The 21684-nt window shown below is 46.1% G+C and overlaps 1 long non-coding RNA gene across 1 annotated transcript; it reads left to right on the forward strand.

Annotated features, from left to right (window-relative positions):
* The first annotated feature begins 542 nt into the window (after positions 1 to 542).
* LOC140387268 (uncharacterized) lies at positions 543 to 4419 on the forward strand. Its single transcript, XR_011933817.1, has 2 exons — positions 543 to 615; positions 2518 to 4419. It is a non-coding gene; the product is annotated as an uncharacterized lncRNA (long non-coding RNA).
* Positions 4420 to 21684: the final 17265 nt, after the last annotated feature.

The following is a 21684-nucleotide window of genomic DNA, read 5'->3' on the forward strand; positions in this document are numbered from 1 at the left end:
CCAGCCTCCCTGAACAGGCGCCAGAATGTGGCAACTATGGTCTTTTCACAGAAACTTCATTTGAAGCCTACTTGTGACAATAAGCGATTTTCATTTCATTTCATTTCAGTGCAGACCCGATGGGCCAAATGGTCTCGTTCTTCGGCACTGTAGGGATTCTATTCTATTCCATTGCAAGAATAAAAATGCAACTCTGTTAATATAATTTTAAAATAGCTTCTTTTTACTAGCTCTTTCAATATAATATATGGAAACTATTTTTTAATTGTGGAAGCTAAGAGAAAAGGTGCATTATGGGGTTTTCCCTGCAGATCAAAATGTTTAATTAAACTAGTGTTGGTAAGAGTCAGTTTCCATTCATAATCTGATCTAGATACTATTCAACTTCACAAAGTATCCTCAGACAGTAAAGTAATAGGTATCTTACCCATGTTGCTTTACTGTGGGCTAAGAGACTGGTTGCATGGAAATGTTATGTGCATATGTTAATACTATTCCATTTTTTCCCTGTGTTTTCCACTTGGATAATTTATAGAAGCCCTGCTGCATGGCAAATCTGAGATATAAAAGTGGTAGCTGCTATTTCTACAAACTACGACCAGCTTCTGTATTATGGTAATGTTCCAAATTTGTAAAGTTCTTCAGCAATGACTCACTCAAGGCCGGTAGCAGATGTTTAGGGGAAGGAAGAATATAAATTAGACATTCACTTTCTGCTCAACAGCAATCCATTCATTATTGATCTAACATTAGCAATGTGGTGAATATATGAAAAAAAAAATACTTGAGCTAATAAAATAAATTCACATTTACAGCTTTTACTTATCCATAGGTAAGATTTAACATGTTCATGGGGCATACAGCAAAATTGTAATGAGTCTGACTGATGACTCAAAATTCCGTTGTGCTGAAGTCATCAACTAATCCCGTTGGCAGAATAGCAAATCTCATTGAGTAATGATAAATCAAAATTCTGCACTGGTACCTCCAGATAAGCCAAACTTCTCTAAGCTTGTCATATGACCACGCCAACCAATGAAAGTGGCGTTAGACCACACATAAGCATGAATAAATGGAGCACTGAGCAAGCCATCATTAGACACTGAGACTTCCTTGAGTCTAGCTAAACTAAATAGCACAAAAACAATCTGACTGCATTAACGATATGATGGACTGCATCGTAAAAGGGAAGGTAAAGTTAAAATAGTCCAGGATGACTATAGGGTGCTTTCCCCTTTGAGGGGGCAGCTGGTGGTGATTTAATCTGAGGATCACCACACCTCGGGCGAGGGGCAAATTGAGAAGGCGGGGCCTTCATGAATAACCTCAGCCGGTATGGGAATTGAAAAGCTGGCCTCGCTCTGCATCAGGGACCAGCTGTCTAACCAACTGAGCTAAACCGGCCTCCCTCTGTACCAAAAGATGGCATGCTAAACAGAAAAAAACCAACTGATTTTCTGGAACTAACTCCCAACATTTTTCAACGCAAAGCTCTGGCCTTTTACAAGGTCAGATCATTGTGAGGTGTGAACAAATTGAATAAAGACATTTTTCACACATTTACTGCTTTTTCATTTAGATCTGGGTTTATTTTGACATGGACCACGTGTGTAGGCATATGGAAATGCTTTCATGGAAATGGAGCCTCCTCGGCTATTATAAAGTAGCACTTCACTCAAATTTGTAGGTGGATCCCCTGTGATTTTGCGTTTTGGGGATTTTACTGTATCGGTAATAAAAGAGTTACTGGAGGAAAATCTGATCAGTTTAAATGGCAAATGTGTTTCCAGTTTTACTTGTCTTGGCTTCTTAACCCATTAAATTGAGTTACCGCTCTTGCACAAATGTGTAGACCTTCCCCTGTGCCAATCCTTTATGACAAAGCAAATACTTGGGGGAGGGACGGGGGGGGGGGGCAAGCTGCCACGCAACAACAGCTGGAGACATTGAAAATCCTTTCCTTTGGATGCCTCAGTCATTTCTTGATCTAAGAAGAGATTCAAACTGTTTTATGAATGAACTGTGTGTCTGCTACTTTCAGTTACTTAAGGGAATTTTACTCCTAGTTTGGGTGGTGGTCCTTCTATTAGAATTTGCGGCTATAAATTCATTTAATGCAGTTGCTCGTCCCATACATTCACAATACTGCTTGGCAATATCATAGGAAAAGGAGTTTGCACTCCAACTTTTCCCTTGACTTGTGATGGCAACTGGAAGGAAAGTTACTAATACCAATAATTATTATCAAATAAAATTTCATGGAAATGTGTATGGGCAGCTTCTCAATTATGGATATAATTCTTTTTCCTTGAAACTAAGATTGGCTTCTGATGCATATTATTAAATGCAGCTTAGATTTTGTTTTATGGTTAACTTCAATCCCCTCTGTTAAATTGCAGCCTTGTAACTTAGTGTATGTGCTCTTTCTTTCCAAAGTTTTGTATTAAAATGCTAAATGAATCTAGTTGATCTGTTTTCTATTTTCAAACTGCATATTGTATTTATTATATGTTGCAGCTCACAAATTCCAAGAGGAGAATGGAATGGAAATGCGTAAACATCTCACATTGACATCTTTGGGATTTTGCACTCCTGATTTTCTTGGGGGGTTCGGCAACGGGAACAGAAAATACTGGACTGAGAGAGCAAGAGTACTGCCCCTGGAGCCTTGACATCACATCTCTTCCTATTCTGTACCCCATACATCAAGCTATCTTTTCCCTTTTTATTGAGATGAAAGCTCAGGATGCAGCAGCGTGACTAAAACTGTGTCACACTACGTGAACCATGGGTGGTGTGAGGTGTTGCCCATTCAGCAAGCAACTGAAGGATTGAGAATCGATTGGTGGCCAGGGTAGGAGTCATTTGCTTTTGAGAGGCAGCTCCCGATGATGATTGGGAAAAACAGTGGATAAATGCTAACCGTCAAGTCTGTCTTTGATATTGAAGTGAGGAGAGCGAAGATGGAGCCTGTTGAACTGGTGATCATTCTTCTGGCTTGGAGACAGGTGAGAAGACGATGTCAATAGAGGCACAAGCAAAACCCTAAGGAGGAAGGGGTGGCAGAGACTGCCCCACAAGCAGAGGAGGAACCCCAGAGAGTGGTCACTCGGAGGCAACTGACTACACCCAGGCTGTTCAGATGGTGCCTGACATTCCTGCAAATGTCTGAGAACCAGTGTCACCGAAGGCATTGCATGTCAAGGGAACCGGTTGCTCACATCTGCCACGTTCTGCAGGATTTGACACCATGGGGGCTTGGAGGGCATCCAATGCCAGTGTACCTGTAAGTCACAGCAGCACTCCATTCCTATGCCAATAATTCCTTCCAGGGCTCCACTAGTAACGTCTATGGCATTTCACAAGCCTCCGCACACAAGTGCACTCAGGAGGTTACGGACACAATCTTCGAGAGGGTACACAACTTCTTCCACTTTGACCAGGATCAGGCAAGCCAGGGTGCAAGAGCAATGGGCTTTGAACAAATGTCTGGCTTTCCAAGGGTGCAGGGTACCATTGACTTCACTCAGCTGGCACTAAGATCCCTGGGGCATCAATGGGTGAACTCCTGAACCACAACAGCTTCCACTCACTCAATGTTCGGCCGGTCTGCAAACACTCCAAATACATCTTCCTGGTGTATGTTCGGTTCTCTAGGAATGTGCACAACTCCTACATTCTGATCCACTCTCAGATCCCTGACATGTTTGAGGGTCTGCAGCAGCTAGTGTTGGTTCCTCGGGGATGAGGGCTACCAACTGAGGAGGTGACTGATGCAGCCTGTGCGGAGGCCTGAGTGCAGCTGAGACGAGGTACAATGAGGCTCATGCTGCTATCCTTGCACTTCAGTGGAGCAGACCACAGGCATGCTGAAGATGGGATTCCAGTACCTGGACCTGTGTGGTGGAGCCCTGCAGTACAATCTGCAGAAGATGGCATGCTGTGCCCTGCACAACCTGGCACTACAATGGGGGAGGAACTGCCCGAGGAGGAGATGGAGGAATAGTACATTTCCTCCGAAAAAGATGTCAAATGGGACGAGGATGAAGAGGCCCTCAAGGGAGAGGATATTAGCCATGAGGCAGTGGTGATGCCCTGACGAGCTTGGGATGCACTCATTGCCACCAGCATCATGGAGGGTGATTAGTACATCTGGTGAGGACATCCCATTATCCTCACTTTTCTTCTGTGAGCATCGCACTCCCATCTGACCCCAAGTAGAAACTATTATTTAACAATCACCTGATGTTGAACACATGCTGTGCATTTTTTATTGTGGCCATTTATGCATTGCAGCTTTTAAAAAGAAATCTTTTGTTCAGATTACTTATCAGTTGTACACTCTGTTCTTGTGACATCAGACATCCTTACGTGGATGTCTCCCATTCCAATAAACTGATAGCAATTTCCACAACTAAAGATATTGGATGCTGTCACACATGAAGAAACATTAATGTGCCCCAGAAGATTTTTAAAGAGAAAAGTGAATTTACTGGAGTTGTTTTGTAATTATCTCCTATGGTCCTGCATATCTCCACAGGTTAACTATCATCACATGCAGTTCAGAACTGGATCACAATTTCTGTGTTTCTGGACCACAGTGGTACTAAACTACCTAGAGAAAGTCGAGACGGACTCTAGACCATCCATATTTAAGTACCTGTCGCAATATATGGAGATGTCTCTAGTCTTTTGAACATGACCCTGTAGAAGGTATTATTGATGGCGGTTTGTAGTATGGTGCCACTGTCATAAAATAATGTTGACTCATTATTTTTCCCCCGCTGACTCTCATATTCTGTCTCATAATGGCATGGGGAAACTTTACCCAGCGATGCATAATTTATGATCTTGCCTCTTTTTTTTCCGGAGGCATTGTTTCAGAGATGCATTGCAACTCTTCCACTTTGTCTTTTCCTATAAAAGTATTCCCAAGAAGAATGGCTGAGTTCGGCACATGACCCAGTTGCAACACACTGACTTGCGCCAGGCATTCTGTCTGTTCTGAGCACCAGTGCCGATCCTAACATTCCAGAGAATACAAGTGCCGTGTTTGACTAGGATTCATAGGTGATTCAAAGCAGAATAAATGAAAGTTGCAGGAGGGGAACATAAACAGCAGCCCAGGTTGGGAGACTGTGAATTACGCTGTCTGGCCAGGGTTTTAGTGTCCTTCCAGCTAGAGTTAGTGTGGAAGTAGACAGTCACTGTGATATCCACTGAGGTACCTGAAAAGAGCCAAGCTATTCAATTCAAATGCAAGCATCCTGTGACGTGTAAACATGCGTCTGCAGTTTAGTTACAGCACTCGTGCAGGATTCGCTTTGCACCGCTGCTGCAGTCATAGGCCAAATGCAGCTTGAATCCAGAGCCAGGATGGAACCGGAGGCCAAACTGGAGTGAGATTCCTTCTCTACGTCACTTTGGGGCGCTTTGTATCTCATACCTAATTTACATTCCACAAGCTCAGTATTGGAGTGAAATTGAAATTCCTGTGCACTAGCACTAAATCTATAATGTCAATGCACTGTCGAAGGTACATTTATGTTTTATTTGCTCCAATCAATCTGTCTTGTTCTGATGGCCTCAGATAGACTACCCAATTGGAGAATGAGAAATAGACAGGCCAAAGAGACACTCTGAACTGTCACTTAAGGTTAATATGCGAGGACCTTTTAAATGATCAATGCTAAATGCGCATTGTATTAAACTGTACCTTTTTAAAAAACTCAGCCAGCCACAACCTTGCTTTGAGGGATAAGTCAAAACAGGTCTGTTAAACTGTTCAGTATCCAAATTTAAAGCAAAGTGGGAATTGTAATGAATGCCAACTAACATAACATTCAGCTTATTTTAATAATTCGATTTAATTTAAAATTCCACCTGTGCTTGGTGATGCTGCTTTCAGTCCACAAATACCATGTTATAAAAATTCAGCTTTGCCTCATAAAATTACAGCTCATGTAATTATAAATGCAGCACACATCTACAGGATCATAACTCTGACTGTGGGGGGTGGAATCATAATTCACACAGATAAGTGTTGTCTGTTTTATGAACCATTCAGATGAGCTCAGATGTTTGATAACTAAATGTGTATCAGGATTACAACGAAAGCAACTTTACTTCCAAAGAATTGTTTCAATGGTGTCGCCTCAAACAACTCTGTTAAGCAAACTCCGTGTAATCCTGCAAATCTTTTTGTAGTTGACAGTGATGCCAATAGTTGTCTGTGTTTTACAATGATGATTTATGTAATATGGTCATGAGGAGAGCCCAGTAAACCTGTTTTCGCAGTTTGCCTACATGCCACAATGACTTCAAAATGCCACTGAGTTTGTGATCTTTTAATGGGAGTAATCTCACACCTGGCTGTAGCTGAAAGGTCACATTAAATTTTTTCCAAAGGTAATTTTGCTTTAATTTCTAGGCTTTCCCAAAGGTGCTGGACCCTGAACTCTGTCAACTTCTGGAAAGCAGTCTCTAAAGTTTCCATTTTTAAAAAAACATATTTGAAATATGAAATTTCCTCCATGATTCCACAAAATAATCTTGTCTTTGTAATCTGCATTCAAAATTCTGCATCTGTTCCATCCGTGTGATTTTAGAATAGAAATAGAAAATGCTGGATGAACTCAGCAGGACTGGCAGCATCTGTGGAGAAACAGAGGACACGATTTTCCCAAAAAATGTCGAAGTTAATTTGTGGTAGGTTTTTCAGGGAGTTTCCCGCTGGCTCTGCCTTTGAGTTCCCCACTGCTATTCAATGACACTTAGTCACCCTGGGGAGTTTTCGGCCCTGGGGAGTTTCTTACCAGTTTAGCCCACACTTAGAATTTTTTTTTAGCACTGGGGAGCTGAACTCCGAGATCAGGCCGCCAATCTGAAAGGGTGCCCCGATCTCTAAGTGAGCTTGTGGGTCACCCACACACCCCACCCATGGGCAATGTCACTACCCCACACTCCCCAAGTGAGGACACCCCACTATGGGGTCCCTGGAGTCCCTTCTTTCTTCAGGCCCCCCCAAGTCCCCTTACAGCACCCCCTCCCTTCTAGGACCCCCACCCATCACCCCTCCAACCTCCCAGAGGTTCCTGCATACCTGCCCTGCACTCCCCCACCCTTCAAACACCCCGCACCCTTCAAACACCCCCCAACCCATATTTCATGGGCATGGCCCCCCTCACCCTGGCCCTTGCACTACCACCCTGGCAGCCAGGCAGTGCTTCTGCTGGTTTGCCATAAGGACACCTTGGCAGTGTTCGAGGGGGAGGGCCAGGGAGCCACCCTGCACTTACCCTGACCAGCCAGGGATCTCCGATGGCCTGGGAGACTCCCTGGGTGCCATTCCGCCTGGTCCACGTTTGTGGTCCACAGATCTGGCACCTCACAACATCCTTGTGAATTTGCAGATTCTAGTACAATCACATTCTTCCTGAAATGCAGTGACTTAAACTGACTGCAATGCGCTAGCTGTAGTCGAACAAGTATTTTATACAGATCTATGGAGAAACAGTAGCATTGTGGTAATGTTGCTGGCCTAGTAATCCAGAGACCCAGGTTAATGTTCTGGGGACAATTTGAACTCAGTTAATAAATCTGGAATATAAAGATATCCCATCTGCTTCACTAGTGTCCGTTAGGGAAAGAAATATTTGCTGGTCTGGTTTAAATGTATTATTTAATACATTTTTTACAGGATGTGGGAACGTTTGTTGCCCATCCCTAATTGGCCTTGAGAAGATAGTGGTGAGCTGCCTTCTTGGGTCAAAATCTATGTTACAGTCCATGTGGTGTAAGTGAAATGAAATGAAAATCGCTTATTGTCACAAGTGGGCTTCAAATGAAGTTACTGTGAAAAGCCCCTAGTCGCCACATTTCGGCGCCTGTTCGGGGAGGCTGTTACGGGAATCGAACCGTGCTGCGGCCTGCCTTGGTCTGCTTTCAAAGCCAGCGATTTAGCCCTGTGCTAAACAGCCCCAAGTATACCCACTGTGCTATTAGTTTCATTTGCAAGTGGACTGCTTTAGTGTCTAAGGAGTCGCGAATGGTGCTGAACATTGTGCAATCATCAGCAAACATCAGACCTTATTTTGGAAGGAGGGTCACTGATGAGGCAGCTGAAGATGTTTGGGTCTAGGACACTACCCTGAGGAACTCCTGCAGTGATGTTCTGGGACTGAGATGACTGGCCTCCAACAACCACAACCATCTTCTTTTGTGCTAGGTATGACTCCAACCAATGGAGAGATTCCCCCTGATGCCCACTCGATCAAATGCTGCCTTGATGTCATAGGCAGTCACTCTCAGCTCATCTCTGGAGTTCAGGGGCGGGATTCTCTGATTCCGGGCCGGGTTGGAGAATCGCTGGGCCAGGTGCGATTCACGTAACGACGCCCTGACGCCGTCCACCAATTCTCCGGTGACCGGAGAATCGGCGCCATTGGCGCCAGCGCGGCCGGCGCGGCACCGGACGCGCCCCCCCCCCCAACGATTCTCCGCGCGGGATGGGCCGAATGGCTGCCGAGATAGGCTGTGTCCCGCCGGTGCCGTTCACATGTGGTCTTACCCGGCGGGACCTCGCCGTCCATCCTGCGGGGGGCGAGCTGGTGGCAGGGAGGGGGGTCCGACCCCGGGAGGGCCTCCATTGTGGCCTGGCCCGTGATCGGGGCCTACTGATCGGCGGGCCAGCTTCCCCTGGTGGTGGCCTCTTTTACTCTGCGCCGGGCCCCTGTAGCTCCATGCCATGTTGCGTCGGGGCCGGCGCGGAGAAGGAAACTAGCGCGTATATTCGATTTCATGCCGGTCGCAGCGTGCATGCGCAGACCCACGGTGCCTGTTTGATGCCGGTTTCGGCAGCTGGAGCTGCGTGAGTCACTCCAGTGCAGTGCTGGCCCCCTGCAAGGCTCAGAATCGCTGCTCCTGGGGGCCTGTTGACGCCGTCGTAAAACACAATGGCGTTTACGATGGCATCAACACTTAGCCTCGGGATCAGAGAATCCCACCCTATATCTTTTGTCCATGTTTGAACCAAGGCTGTAATGAGGTCAGGAGCTGAGTGTCCCTGGCAGAACCCAAACTGAGCGTCCGTGAGCAGGTTATTGCTAAGTAAGTGCCACTTAGAGGGCAGCGCGATGGCGCAGTCATTAGCACATAATCTCCATGTCTGTGTGGGTCTCACCCCCACAACCTAAAATGTGCCTGGTAGGTGAATTGGCCATGCTAAATTAACCCTTAATTGGAAAAAAAAGAATTGAGTGCACCTAAATTTTTTTTTTTTTAAATGTGTGCCACTTGATAGCACTTCCATCACAATGCATGAAAGTAGACTGATAGACATGGACATAGAATTTACAATGCAGAAGGAGGCCATTCGGTCCATCGAGCCTGCACCAGCCCTTGGAAAGAGCACCCCACTTAAGCCCACACCTCTGCCTCATACCCGTAACCCAGCAACCCCACCCAAACACTTTGGACACTAAGGGCAATTTAGCACGGCCAATCCATCTAGCCTTCACGTCTTTGGCCTGTGGGTGGAAACCGGACCTCCCGGAGAAAACCCACGCAGACACGAGGAGAACGTGCAGACTTTGCACAGACAGCGATCCAAGACTGGAATTGAACTTGGGACCCTGGAGCTGTGAAGCAACACAGCTAACCGCTGTGCTACCGTGCTGCCCCTTAATAATGATCTTTACTGTCACAAATAGGCTTACATTAACACTGCAATGAAGTTACTGTGAAAAGCCCCCATTCGCCACATTCCAGTGCCTGTTCGGGTACACACACACAGAATTCAGAATGTCCAAATTACCTAACAGCATGGCTGGGATTCGCCAAGCTTCTGCGCCGCAATCGCATTCGGCGCGGGGGCGGAGAATGGATGTCAGACCGCGATCGGGTCCAATGCCGCTCCCGTGATTCACCGTCAATCGCTCACACGCGCGGTCGACGTGGCGCCGGTCGGGGGCCGTTGAAAGATGCCTTTGCGGCCATTCTCTGCCGGCAACTGACCGAGTTCCCGCTGGCGTGGTTCACTCATGGTTCCACCCGGCGGGCGCGCAGAGTGGAGGCCTGGTGGGGGGCTGGGGGATCCATCACCGGGGGGGGGGGGGGGCCTCCAGGACGGCCAGGCTCGCGATCGGGGGCCACCGATCGGCGGGCGCGCGCGATCTCGGGGGCAGTCTATATTGTCGGTGCCGGTCCGCGGTGTGGGTCTGCCATGTTCTGCGGGGTCGCCGCCGCCGCACGCATGCACGGATCCCCGGACGGACGTGTCAGCAGCCGGAGCTGCGAGGAGCACTCCGGGACCCTGCTAGCCCCCTTCAGATAGAAGAATGACTCTGGACTTTCTCCAGGAAAGTCCAGAGTGATTCGCGCCTGTTTTCTCGCAGGCGTGGTACTTAGCCCCATTATCAGAGAATTCTGCCCCATGTCTTTCGGGACTTGAGTGAGGAAACGAGCATCAGAGGAAGCCCGCACAGACACAAGGAGAATGTGCAGACTCCGCACAGACAATGACCCAAGCTGGGAATCGAACCTGGGACCCTGGCGCTGTGAAGCCACAGTGCTAACCACTATGATACCGTGCTGCCATAATTGGCCAGGTTGGATTTGTCCTGCTTTTTGTGTACAGGACATACCTGAGCAATTTTCCACATTGCAGGGTAGATGCCAGTGTTGCAGCTGTACTGGAACAGCTTGGCTAGGGGCGTGGCAAGTGCTGGAGTACAAGTCTTCAGGACTATTGCTGGAATATTGTCAGGGCCCATAGCCTTGGCAGTATCCCGTGCAATCAGTCGTTTCCCGATATCACATGGGGTGAATCAAACTGTGAGGGCTGAACAAGCTCCCAACAGCAGAGGCAGCTGTAGTTAGTTAATTAGGTAGCTAGTTTGAACGAAATTCTCTAGCCAGCATTGCTGACTCATATCTGTAGGATTTCAGCTTTATAAATAGAGGTGGTCTTGCTAAGTGCACAAAGTAAGCGAGTACGAACACAGCAGCTCAACACTCAGTGAAGTTATCACAGCGGGTGAGCTTGGGAATTCAATGCAGTGAGGGAGGAGCTGCTGTTCATGTAAGAAAAGTAGCTTACTTGGGCTACCGTTGGCATTCTCTGTTTTGCTGGCAGCCCGGGAGTTTCCTGACGGCGTGGGGCTGCTCCACAATGGGAAACCCCATGAACCAGCCAGCGAAACGGAGCATCCCGCCGGCGTGCTGAACCAGAAATCTGGCACGGCGGGACAGAGAATCCAACCTCTTAACTGAGTAACACAGTACGGAGGGCAGTGGACCAGTTTTAAGAGCTAGACAGCTCAGTCTGTGGACTGGCTGCATTGAGAAAAATCAAAGTGTGACACCACAGGGAAACAGATAAGTGATTTGTTGGACAGTATTGTGCTTATTTATCTTTCTAAATTCATGTAATATATTAGCAATTGTAACGGTTACTAGCAATTATTAAGTTTTTTGGGAGTAATATGGTTCATTAATTAAGAAAATAGTCATTAATAAATGGGTAATCAAGATAGCAAGGCAAATGATGTGTTGCAGCTGTAGAATGTGGGAGTTCCTGGTCACCAGCATGATCCAGGACAACCACATCTGCAGCTTAAGGAGCTTCATCTCAGGGCCAATGAGCTGGAGACCAGTCTGAAGACATCAGAGAAGGGGAAAGGTAGCTGGATACTTTATCCAGGAGGCTGTCATGCCCCTTCGGATAGGGTCTTCTCTCAGAAACAGGAGGGCGTGACTGTGAGTGACGCAGTTAAGAGGGTGGGGCAGGGATGAAAAAGTAGAAGTGCTCAGCTCTTGACACCAATGTTCTGGCGAGTTGAATAACTTTGGCGGTAGAGAGGGCATTAAACTAAATAAAGGAATCTCAAGTGAGGGAGGATGTGATCAATTAGAAAGAAAGGACAAGGCAAGAAAACGGGGTAGCAAGAAGGGAAATAACAATTGGGGCATAGCAGGAAGGGACAGAGCACACAAACGGTGTAGGCCTGGCCAGAGGTTGCAAAAATCATAAAGACAGAACTAAAGGCTCCATATTTGAATCATAGAATCCCTACAGTGCCAAGGAGGCCATTTGACCCATTGAATTTTCACCAACCCTCTGAAAGAATACTTTATCTAGGCCCATGCCGTACCCTATCCCCTAAACCCTGTAACCCCACCTAATCTTTTGGATACTAAGGGACAATTTTGCATGGCCAATCCACCTTATCTGTACATCTTTGGACTATGGGAGGAAACCGGAGCACCTGGAGGAAAACCACACAGGCATAGTAGAATGTACAAACCCCTCACAGTCACCCAGGGCTGGAATTGAACCTGGGTCCCGATGTGTTAGGCAGGTAGGTTCGATGTGGACTGCACTCGATGCAGGAAAGCTAGAAACAGACATCTAACACTGGAGAAGATCCAACACTGTTTTATTCAACGATAGAACTGATATACATATTCAGCTGTGGGTCAACGCTATACTGAACTGACCAAGGTGAACCCCAGGGCCCTATGGGCACTGACCGGGAAGAGGGAGCGCTGAGTGCCAACCCGGACCCATCCCATGGGGCAGTGAGGGTGGCCATCAACACTCCCGAGTTCCACCCCTCTGATGAGGCCACATGTCGGGGTCAGCACACGGGACAGGGTGGCATGGCTGTGCATGTGCCGCCAATAAGTGAGCCAAGGCCATCCGGCCCCAGAGGACACACGCCAGGGGCATCGAAGGCCACGGGGTGAGGTAAGCAGCTGGCTGCCCCCACCTCAGATGTGCGCCCTGGGGGCACAGACATAGGGTAGATCTAGGAGGACCAAGCACATTGAGCATCACTGAGGACACTAGGGTAGGGGTGGGGATTGGGGGGGGGGGGGGGGGCGACACTATCGGGAATGGGGTATTGTACAGCACTGTGGGCTGTTTAGCACAGGGCTAAATCGCTGGCTTTGAAAGCAGACCAAGGCAGGCTAGCAGCACGGTTCAATTCCCGTAACAGCCTCCCCGAACAGGTGCTGGAATGTGGCGACTAGGGGCTTTTCACAGTAACTTCATTTGAAGCCTACTTGTGACAATAAGCGATTTTCATTTCTTTTCATTCATTAAACAACTCGTTGCACAAACATTATGATGCCTCTGTCACTTTCTTCCGCATTGCGGCCTGACCCCCGGACCCTTTGCCTGTATCTCCAGGCAACCCCCCCTCCCTGTGGCACAAACCCACCCTCCGACCGTGGTCATCTTCAGGGAGCTGTGTCCCATCCCCTGGGTGTTCGGATGTTGGCTCTCGTTAATTGTATGGAATTGGGCCTTAAGTGGTGATAATTGGTTTCATGCCACGTTACGGTGTGATTCCGAATTCGCCTACAGGAGCAAACTGTTTCGTGCCTGGCGCGGTTCCCGTTTTTGGCCTCTCCGGCTATTCACCGGCCGCATTACACTTGAGTGCGAGTGTAACAAGGCCGGAAGATCGCGCCCTTAGTCTCTGAAATGGAGAATGCCGCTGTGGAAGTCACTTGTAGGAGTAGTTTTATTAGGGCTATTTGAGAAAGTAACAAGCAACGCGTATGAAGGGGAACCTGTGGATGTAGTGTACTTAAATTTCCAGAAAGTATTTGACAAGATGCCACATCAAAGTTTACTACACAAAATAAGTGTTCATGGTGGGCAGAGGGGAGCGTTATTTTGTGACGAAAGGTTGAACTGACTGGGCCTGTATCTATTGGAATTTCAAGGAATGAAGAGGTGATCTTATTGAAACAAATAAGGTCCTGAGGGGACTTGACAAGGAGGATGCTGAAAGGATATTTTCCCTTGTGGGCGAGAGCAGATCTAGGGAAGAAAATTAAAAAATTTAAGATGGCGATAAGAAAACCTTCTCTCAAGATTGTGAGTCTGCAGAACTCCCTTCCACTGAAAGTGTTGGAGGCAGAGCCATTGAATATTTTTAAGGCAGAGGTAGGTAGGTTCTTGACTAATGAGGGAGTCAAAGAGTATTGGAGATAGGTAAATTTGAAACCACAAGAGCTGCAATCCAATCATGCATGATCTTATTACACAGCAGGCTCAAGGAGTCAAATGGTGTTCTCTTGCTCCGAATTTTTATGTTCATATGTATGTATGTGCATTTAAGTTTCAAGCATTGATTTGTACCACAAAAACAGTAAGTCAGTCAATATTTGTAAAGAGAGGATGGGTGATAATTTGGATCCTTCATAATTCTTCACGGTGATTTAGTTTTGGCCTGTTTTTCCATAGGGTTTCAAAGCCAGAATTACTGTCAACTGTTGACCATGCAACTAGTTTTGTTGTTAGGCAACATGTTGGGTTTTTCTTTGAAATGAGAAATTCTTTAAAATGCTGATGTGAGAATTGATTGAATCTTTGGTAGATGTTTGATTGACAGCATTCTGACACTTTCCTGGAATGAAGACCAATATTGTAACCCATATATCCTTAAAAGGGATAGTGTAGCTCTTTCAGGAAGGTTTGATATAAGTTCACTTCCTGGAACAGCCTCTTCCAGGAATTTATATTTCAGTCGCCACAATATCTGGCAAAGTTTCTTTGCAGCAGATGTCTTGACTGCTTCAGCACGACTGTTATGATGTGGTTTCTTCAAGCCAACTTAGTGCAAACGAGTTTTAAAAGAAAAACAATTTAGCACAGTTATGATCGCTGAAACGTCTTAAATTGAGTTATTGTACATTGACATTTACAAGGCTCTGGCAAAACAAAGGTCAGCCATTTCTTTCAGTGTAATGAAACCTCAGATTATCAAAACTCCCATTTTGACAACTGTGGAATGGCAATGACATGGTGAATGGCAGGATAGGACTTTGCACATGCAGGAACTCACAAAAATAACAAAATAATCCTCCACCGAGAGGGTCAGTCACTCAGGTTCTTGCATCTCTTAGTAGGGGACAAAGGTAGAGGCTTGGGAGAAGAACTTCGTTCCATTTTTTCTGCCTTTGGAAGATATGTGAAATGAGACTCAGAAAGGAATCGGGGAAGAAATAAAATAATGTAGTATCCCCCTAGAACTGAATATTTCTGTATAAACAGTGTTCATTATCTTGTTGGATGGGATGAGTTACGGGGCCTGGTGGTGTGAGGGAGCTGAATTAACATAAAAACAACATCAAAACAACAGTGATTAACCCAGGGTGAGTCAGGAAATGCATCATTCTGTGTGCACTAATTTCTCTACCTCATGCTGTCAGCAGCAGTACTTCTGTGAACCTGGTATTTTCCCTTTCTGAAACAAACAATATATTTAAAATAAAATGAAGGAAGTGTTAGAAAAACATTTTTTTTGGCAATTGTATTTTCAGGCAACTTTTGGAAGTTCTAAAATAATGGTAGCTAAAAGAGAGTTGCCCCTGCAGGGCTGAACTTTGCCTTGCACCAGATTGACCCCATGTGTAGTATTTTTTTTCTTCTTTAACTCTTTAGCTATGAAGAACAGCACAATTCCAATTCACGGCAAGTGAAAAATGCCAGGCATATTTCAGTAATTCTCTCCAGATTCTTTTAGGAAGAAGCAAAAGTAGAAGGACTAGAGTTGTTTGGGCCTAAACTGGATAACCCTCAAACAGGTGAACAGATCATCAAGCACGGTTAACCTACGCCCGTTAAATGTCAGACAGGCAGCATGGCATGGCATTGGACTGTGATGTTTATCAGCAAGGGACTAAGCATCATAATTTTTAGCACTACTTAAAGCTAGGGTAGCCAGCATCCGGCTTTGTACCAGTGGACCTGTTTTTAGCTGGTCTGGCCACTGTCCAGTACTAGATGGTTCTATGTCCCTATTAAGTTTGTGCCTTAATAGGGGCCTGAGCTGATTTTGTGCCTCATGTGCAGCAGTTATTCAAAGTGACTGGGTCACAAAACAGATTGGTTTTCTTTTTTTCTCACCCCCCACCCCCCCTTTCCCCAACCCCTTTGTACCTTGAAGGACAATGAATGACATCACCTCTGTATGTCACAACGATGTCTGCTATTAGGGATTCTTTGGCAATAGCCTTCTTACCTGAAGCTAGCCTGGACCACTTAATGGGAAGATGCATTGGAAGTGCTGAAATCAAATGGAGTAGACTGCAAGAGAATGTGCACAAAGGTTTTCTGGAACACTGCATTGGAGGTCTTGATGGAGGAGGTATAAAGGAGAAGAGATGCCCTGTATCTACAGGGAGTCAGAAGGACCTTCAGACAAAAGCACTGGCAGCAGATAGCCGTGGGGGTCAACATCAGTACAGCCCCCATGAACTAGATGTAGTGTCACAAAAAGCTGATTGACCCAAGGTCAGTGAATACGTCTTCAAATAACATATCCTACCAACTGCACCTCAAATCAGCCATTACTCAAATTACCAATTTCTATCAATCAGAATTCATATGCTTCACCTCACCCTCACACATTTAGCACTGCTGTGAGCCTCATATCCGCATCTCATTGTTTGAAGACGCTACCAGCCATTTTACCACAACAACTACATCACCCAAACAAATTGCATGACACTCTTTCTTGCAGAAGAAGGTGACCCAAAATTAGAGACAACTAGGGGAAATAGGTGCGTCTGCCTAACCGTCATGGAGGCAGCCGTGCTGACTTTTGTTATGTTTCCTTTGTAACATAAGCGGCTTCCTTGTGTTGCATTTGTCAAGGAAGGTCGAGACGTGTAAATAACTTCAACTCATTTATTTACACTATGTACACTTTTATAACTTGAGTTCGACACTACTGCTAATCCTATTGTAGCTACCTAAACTGACTAACCAGCTGCTGTCTTCCACGTGTTGGGTGTGGTAATGAATCAACCCTGCGCCTCTCCTCACTGACTGTCTCCACTGGCCTAAGGGGCTGATCATGTGTGTGGTGTCCTTTATGTATGGGTTGGTGTAATGCCCCCCTGTGGTCGTGTCACCTCCTTGTGTATCGTGAATGTCCATTGGTCACCTCCCATCTAACTTCTCTATTGGTTGAGTGTGTGTGTGTGATGTTTCTGGTGCTCCCTCTAGCATCTGTCTAGCTTACATGTATTTACAGTGATGCACATCACCACACTGACTACCATCGGAAGGTCTCTGATTGAGGATGTGGCCAGTTGCCAGGCTGAATTCAGCAAGATTACAGTATCCTCACATTCCACATGTCCCTCATCATATAATCTCTTCCAACTTGCCAGTCGGAAATGGTATAGATTTCACCGTTTACTTTCCATATTTATAACTATTGCATTCTCACATTTTTTTACTCCTCTCCCTTGTAGCAGAGCCTACTGTGGTGCAACAAATTTGGCTGCTGCTTCTTTCCCCTGGGTGGCCATTCCCCTCAATACTATCCAAAGCGGTTTATTTGTTTTGCAGGGGAATGGCCACAGGGGATTCCTGCACTGCCTGCCTAGTCCTCTTGCTCTTCCTGGTGGTCATCCATTCACTTGCTGCGTCTTAGCCTGTGATGTGACCACCTCTCTATAAATGCTATCTCTGCCTCAAATATGCTCCACACCGTCCTCAGCCACTGCTCCAACTCTGAAACCCAGGCTTCCAGGTGTTGCAGCTTGAGACACTTTCTGCACAGACGCTGGCCCCAGGCATTGGAAATGGTCTGGGCTCCCCACAAGGGCAGGAGGAGCATACCATGTCTTTGATCTCTCCTGCCATGACGTACCCCGATTGGGCGGCATGATGGTGCATTGGTTAGCACTGTTGCCTCACAGCACCAAGGACCCAGGTTTTATTCCAGCACTGGGTCACTGTCCATTTGGAGTTTGCACATTCTCCCCACGTCTGCATGGGTCTCACCCCCACAACCCAAAAGCTGTGCAAGGTAGGTGGATTGGTCACGCTAATTTGTTACTTAATTGGGATCAAATCAAAATCAAATAATATCAATTTCTCCAGGGTCCTTCTTACCTGATCCTTGTTACTACAGAATAGAACCCTTACAAACTATAAACCACAAAGTAAAAGACCTTACAAACTATGAGCGATAAAAGTAATAAATACTTACCTAACCGTATTCACTCAATCAGCTGCTTATATTTGCCCAACATCACTTTTGAAACTTGATGTCACCTCAGGACCTCCATACTCAATGTTTTCAATCTCTTCTCATTCTCTCCTCTAGGTGTTGCTGACTGTCCTGGTGTCCTCCTGTCACACTCTCCTCTAGGTGCTGTTGTCTGTCCTGATGTCGTCCTCCCATACTCTCCTCTAGGTGCTGCTGTCTGTCCCGATGTTCTCCTCTCACAATCTCTTCTAGGTGCTGTTGACTGTCTGTCCCAGTGTCTTCCTCTCACACTCTCCTCTTGGTGCTGCTATGAATATGATTCACTCCAAGTGATACATAGATACATAGAAGATAGGGGCAGGAGGAGGCCTTCCGGCCCTTCGAGCCTTCTCCGTCATTGATCATAATCATGGCTGATCATCCAACTCAGTAATCTAATCCTGCTTTCTCCCCATAGCCTTTGATTCCATTCACCCCAAGTACTATATCTAGCTGCCTCTTGAATATATTCATTGTTTTAGCATCAACTACTTCCTGTGGTAATGAATTCCACAGGCTCACCACTCTTTGGGTGAAGAAATGTCTCCTCATTTCTGTCCAAAATGGTTTACCCTAAATCCTCAGACTGTGACCCCTGGTTCTGGACACACCCATCATTGGTAACATCTTCCCTGCATCTACCCTGTCTAGTCCTGTTAGAACTTTATAAGTCTTTGTGAGATCCCCCCCCTCACTCTTCTGAACACCAGCGAGAACAATCCCAATCCAGTCAATCTTTCCTCGTATGACAGTCCTGCCATCCCTGGAATCAGTCTGGTAAACCTTCACTGCACTCCCTCAAGAGCAAGAACATCCTTCCTCAGAGGAGACCAAAACTGCACACAGTACTCCAAGTGTGGCCTCACCAAGGTCCTGTATAATTGCAGCAACACATCCCAGCTTCTATACTCGAAACGTCTCGCAATGAAGGCCAACATATCATTAGCCTTCTTTACCGCCTGCTGCACCTGCATGCTTACCTTCAGCGACTGGTGCACAAGGACACCCAGGTCCCGCTGCACACTCCCCTCTCCCAATTTACAACCATTCAGGTAGTAATCTGCCTTCCTGTTTTTGCATCCAAAGTGGATAACCTCACACTTATCCAAATTATACTGCATCTGCCATTGCCCACTCGCCCAACCTGTCCAGATCAGCCCACTCGCCCAACCTGTCTAGGGAGCACGGTAGCATTGTGGATAGCACAATTGCTTCACAGCTCCAGGGTCCCAGGTTCGATTCCGGCTTGGGTCACTGTCTGTGCGGAGTCTGCACGTTCTCCCCGTGTGTGCGTGGGTTTCCTCCGGGTGCTCCGGTTTCCTCCCACAGTCCAAAGATGTGCAGGTTAGGTGGCTTGGCCATGATAAATTGCCCTTAGTATCCAAAATTGCCCTTAGTGTTGGGTGGGGTTACTGGGTTATGGGGATAGGGTGGAGGTGTTGACCTTGGGTAGGGTGCTCTTTCCAAGAGCCAGTGCAGACTCGATGGGCCGAATGGCCTCCTTCTGCACTGTAAATTCTATGATAATCTATGATAATCATGCTGTAGGATATTGATATTTTAAAATGTTTTAAAGCACTGGATACAGTAACAGTAATTGAGCTCTGACAACAACCTAGCTGTACTATTGTGCAGCAGACCTAGATGTGCCTCTCTCCAATCTGTTCCAGTATTTCTATAATGTTAGTATAAATATCTGGCAATGTGGGAAATTGCTCAAGTATGTTCTGTCCACACAAAGCAGGACACCAATCCAGCCATTTACTTCCCCATCATTCTATTGTTAATCATCAACAAAGTGATGGAAGATGTTATTGACCATGCTATTATGTGACACTGAGCAGTAACCTGCTTGTCAATGTTTAGTTTGGGTCCCCCAGAGCCACTTGACTCCTGACCTCATTACAGACTTGGTCCAAACATGGGCAAAATAACAGGTTCCCAGAGGCATGGTGAGAATAACTGTCCTTGATATGAAGGCAGCATTTGATTGTGTGGCATCAGGGTGCCCTGGCAAGATGATGTCAATGGGAATCAGTTGGAAAGCTCTTCATTGGTTGGAGTCATACCTAGCACAAAGGATAATGGTTGTTGGAGGTCCCAGTATATTCTTGGAGGAGTTCCAACCATCTCCAGCTAGTTCATCAACGACCTTCCTTCCACCGTAAGGTTAGAATTGGGGGTATTCGCTGATGATTGCACAGCTTTAGTATCATTTGCAACTCCTCAGATACTGTAGCAGTCCATGGGTGCATCCAGCAAAACTGGGACAACATTCAGGTTTGCTGGGCTGATGAGTTGCAAGGAACGTTTGTGTCACCCAAGTGTCAGGCAATGACCATCGCCAACAAAACAGAATCTAACAATTTCCCCATGATATTCATTGGCAATACCATTACTGAATCAAGCTCCTGGGGCTATATGAACAGGAGGGGGCTAATTTAAAAAACACTAATTTTGCCACTCACCACCTGTCTGTAAAAGGAAAGGTGTTTTGATTTGTTTCCCTCTTTATAAGCAGTATTTCCCAACCCCTCAGTTTTGTTGTGATCCAATTTTCTATTAATAACCCCACAGGAAACTCAAGATAGGATTAACTCACTGCATTAGTTTATTTGCATACACCTAGAATGTGAAAAGAGGGCTTATAACATCCTCATCACATTCAGATAACAAAGAGAGGAATAGAGAAAGGAAATATTTACAGTACAGACGCCCAGAGAAAAGAAATATTATTTCACATGGGTTCCAGAGTCCAGAATCACAGTCCAATTATGTATTCCTTCACAGGTGCCGGTGGGTTGAAATTCAATGCTGTATACTTCATTTTTCTGGTGATATTGACTTCACATGATGAGAAAGGCTTGCAGAGATTAATCAGCCTTATAGGTGATGACATAGAACTTCCAGAAGTAGCAGTGTAGATAGGGACCAGGTATTCCACCTGGGAGGAGCTCCTTATCTGTGAGGCTGCCAGTTAGGTGATAAACAGCAGACTGAGCGATGGAGTTCATCAAGACAATATTACTTGCTCCACAAGCCAGAGGCCCATGTCACATGACACCCACATTTGCATCAACATCCATTATCTGTATTCCAAAGATTGTTAAATGTCTCAGCCATTAGGAACTGAAAGGAAGGTGGGAGGCCTCTGTCTTAGCAGATGAAACATCTCCGTCTGGTCAGCCTGGGTTATTAAATGTAGATGGCCTTTCTATAGCTCTCTTTGAATTTGGATTGAGCAGTCCACAGGTGGCCTGAAACTATCATAGGCAGATTTAAATTCAGCCATTGTATAGGACTTTGTTCAGTTTTAAAATGTTTGGAATGCAAATGAGCACAAAGTCCCTCACATGGGCCACCATTGGTCAGAAGAAACCAAACCAGCCATATAAACACTGAGCAGGTCAGAAGTTGAGAATTATGCAGCAAGTAAGTCACTTCCTGGTGCTCTAAAGCCTGTGCACCATCTAAAAGGCTCCAATCAGGAGTGTGTTGGAATACTCTCCCTTGCCTGGATAAGTGCAGCTCCAAAATCACTCCAGAAACTCACACTATCCAATAAAAAGGTGCATGCTTGATCGGAACCCCTTCCACCACCTTAAACATTCACTCCCTCCAC

This window comes from Scyliorhinus torazame, chromosome 12 (assembly GCF_047496885.1).
Source record: "Scyliorhinus torazame isolate Kashiwa2021f chromosome 12, sScyTor2.1, whole genome shotgun sequence".
Classification (NCBI taxonomy): Eukaryota; Metazoa; Chordata; class Chondrichthyes; order Carcharhiniformes; family Scyliorhinidae; genus Scyliorhinus; species Scyliorhinus torazame.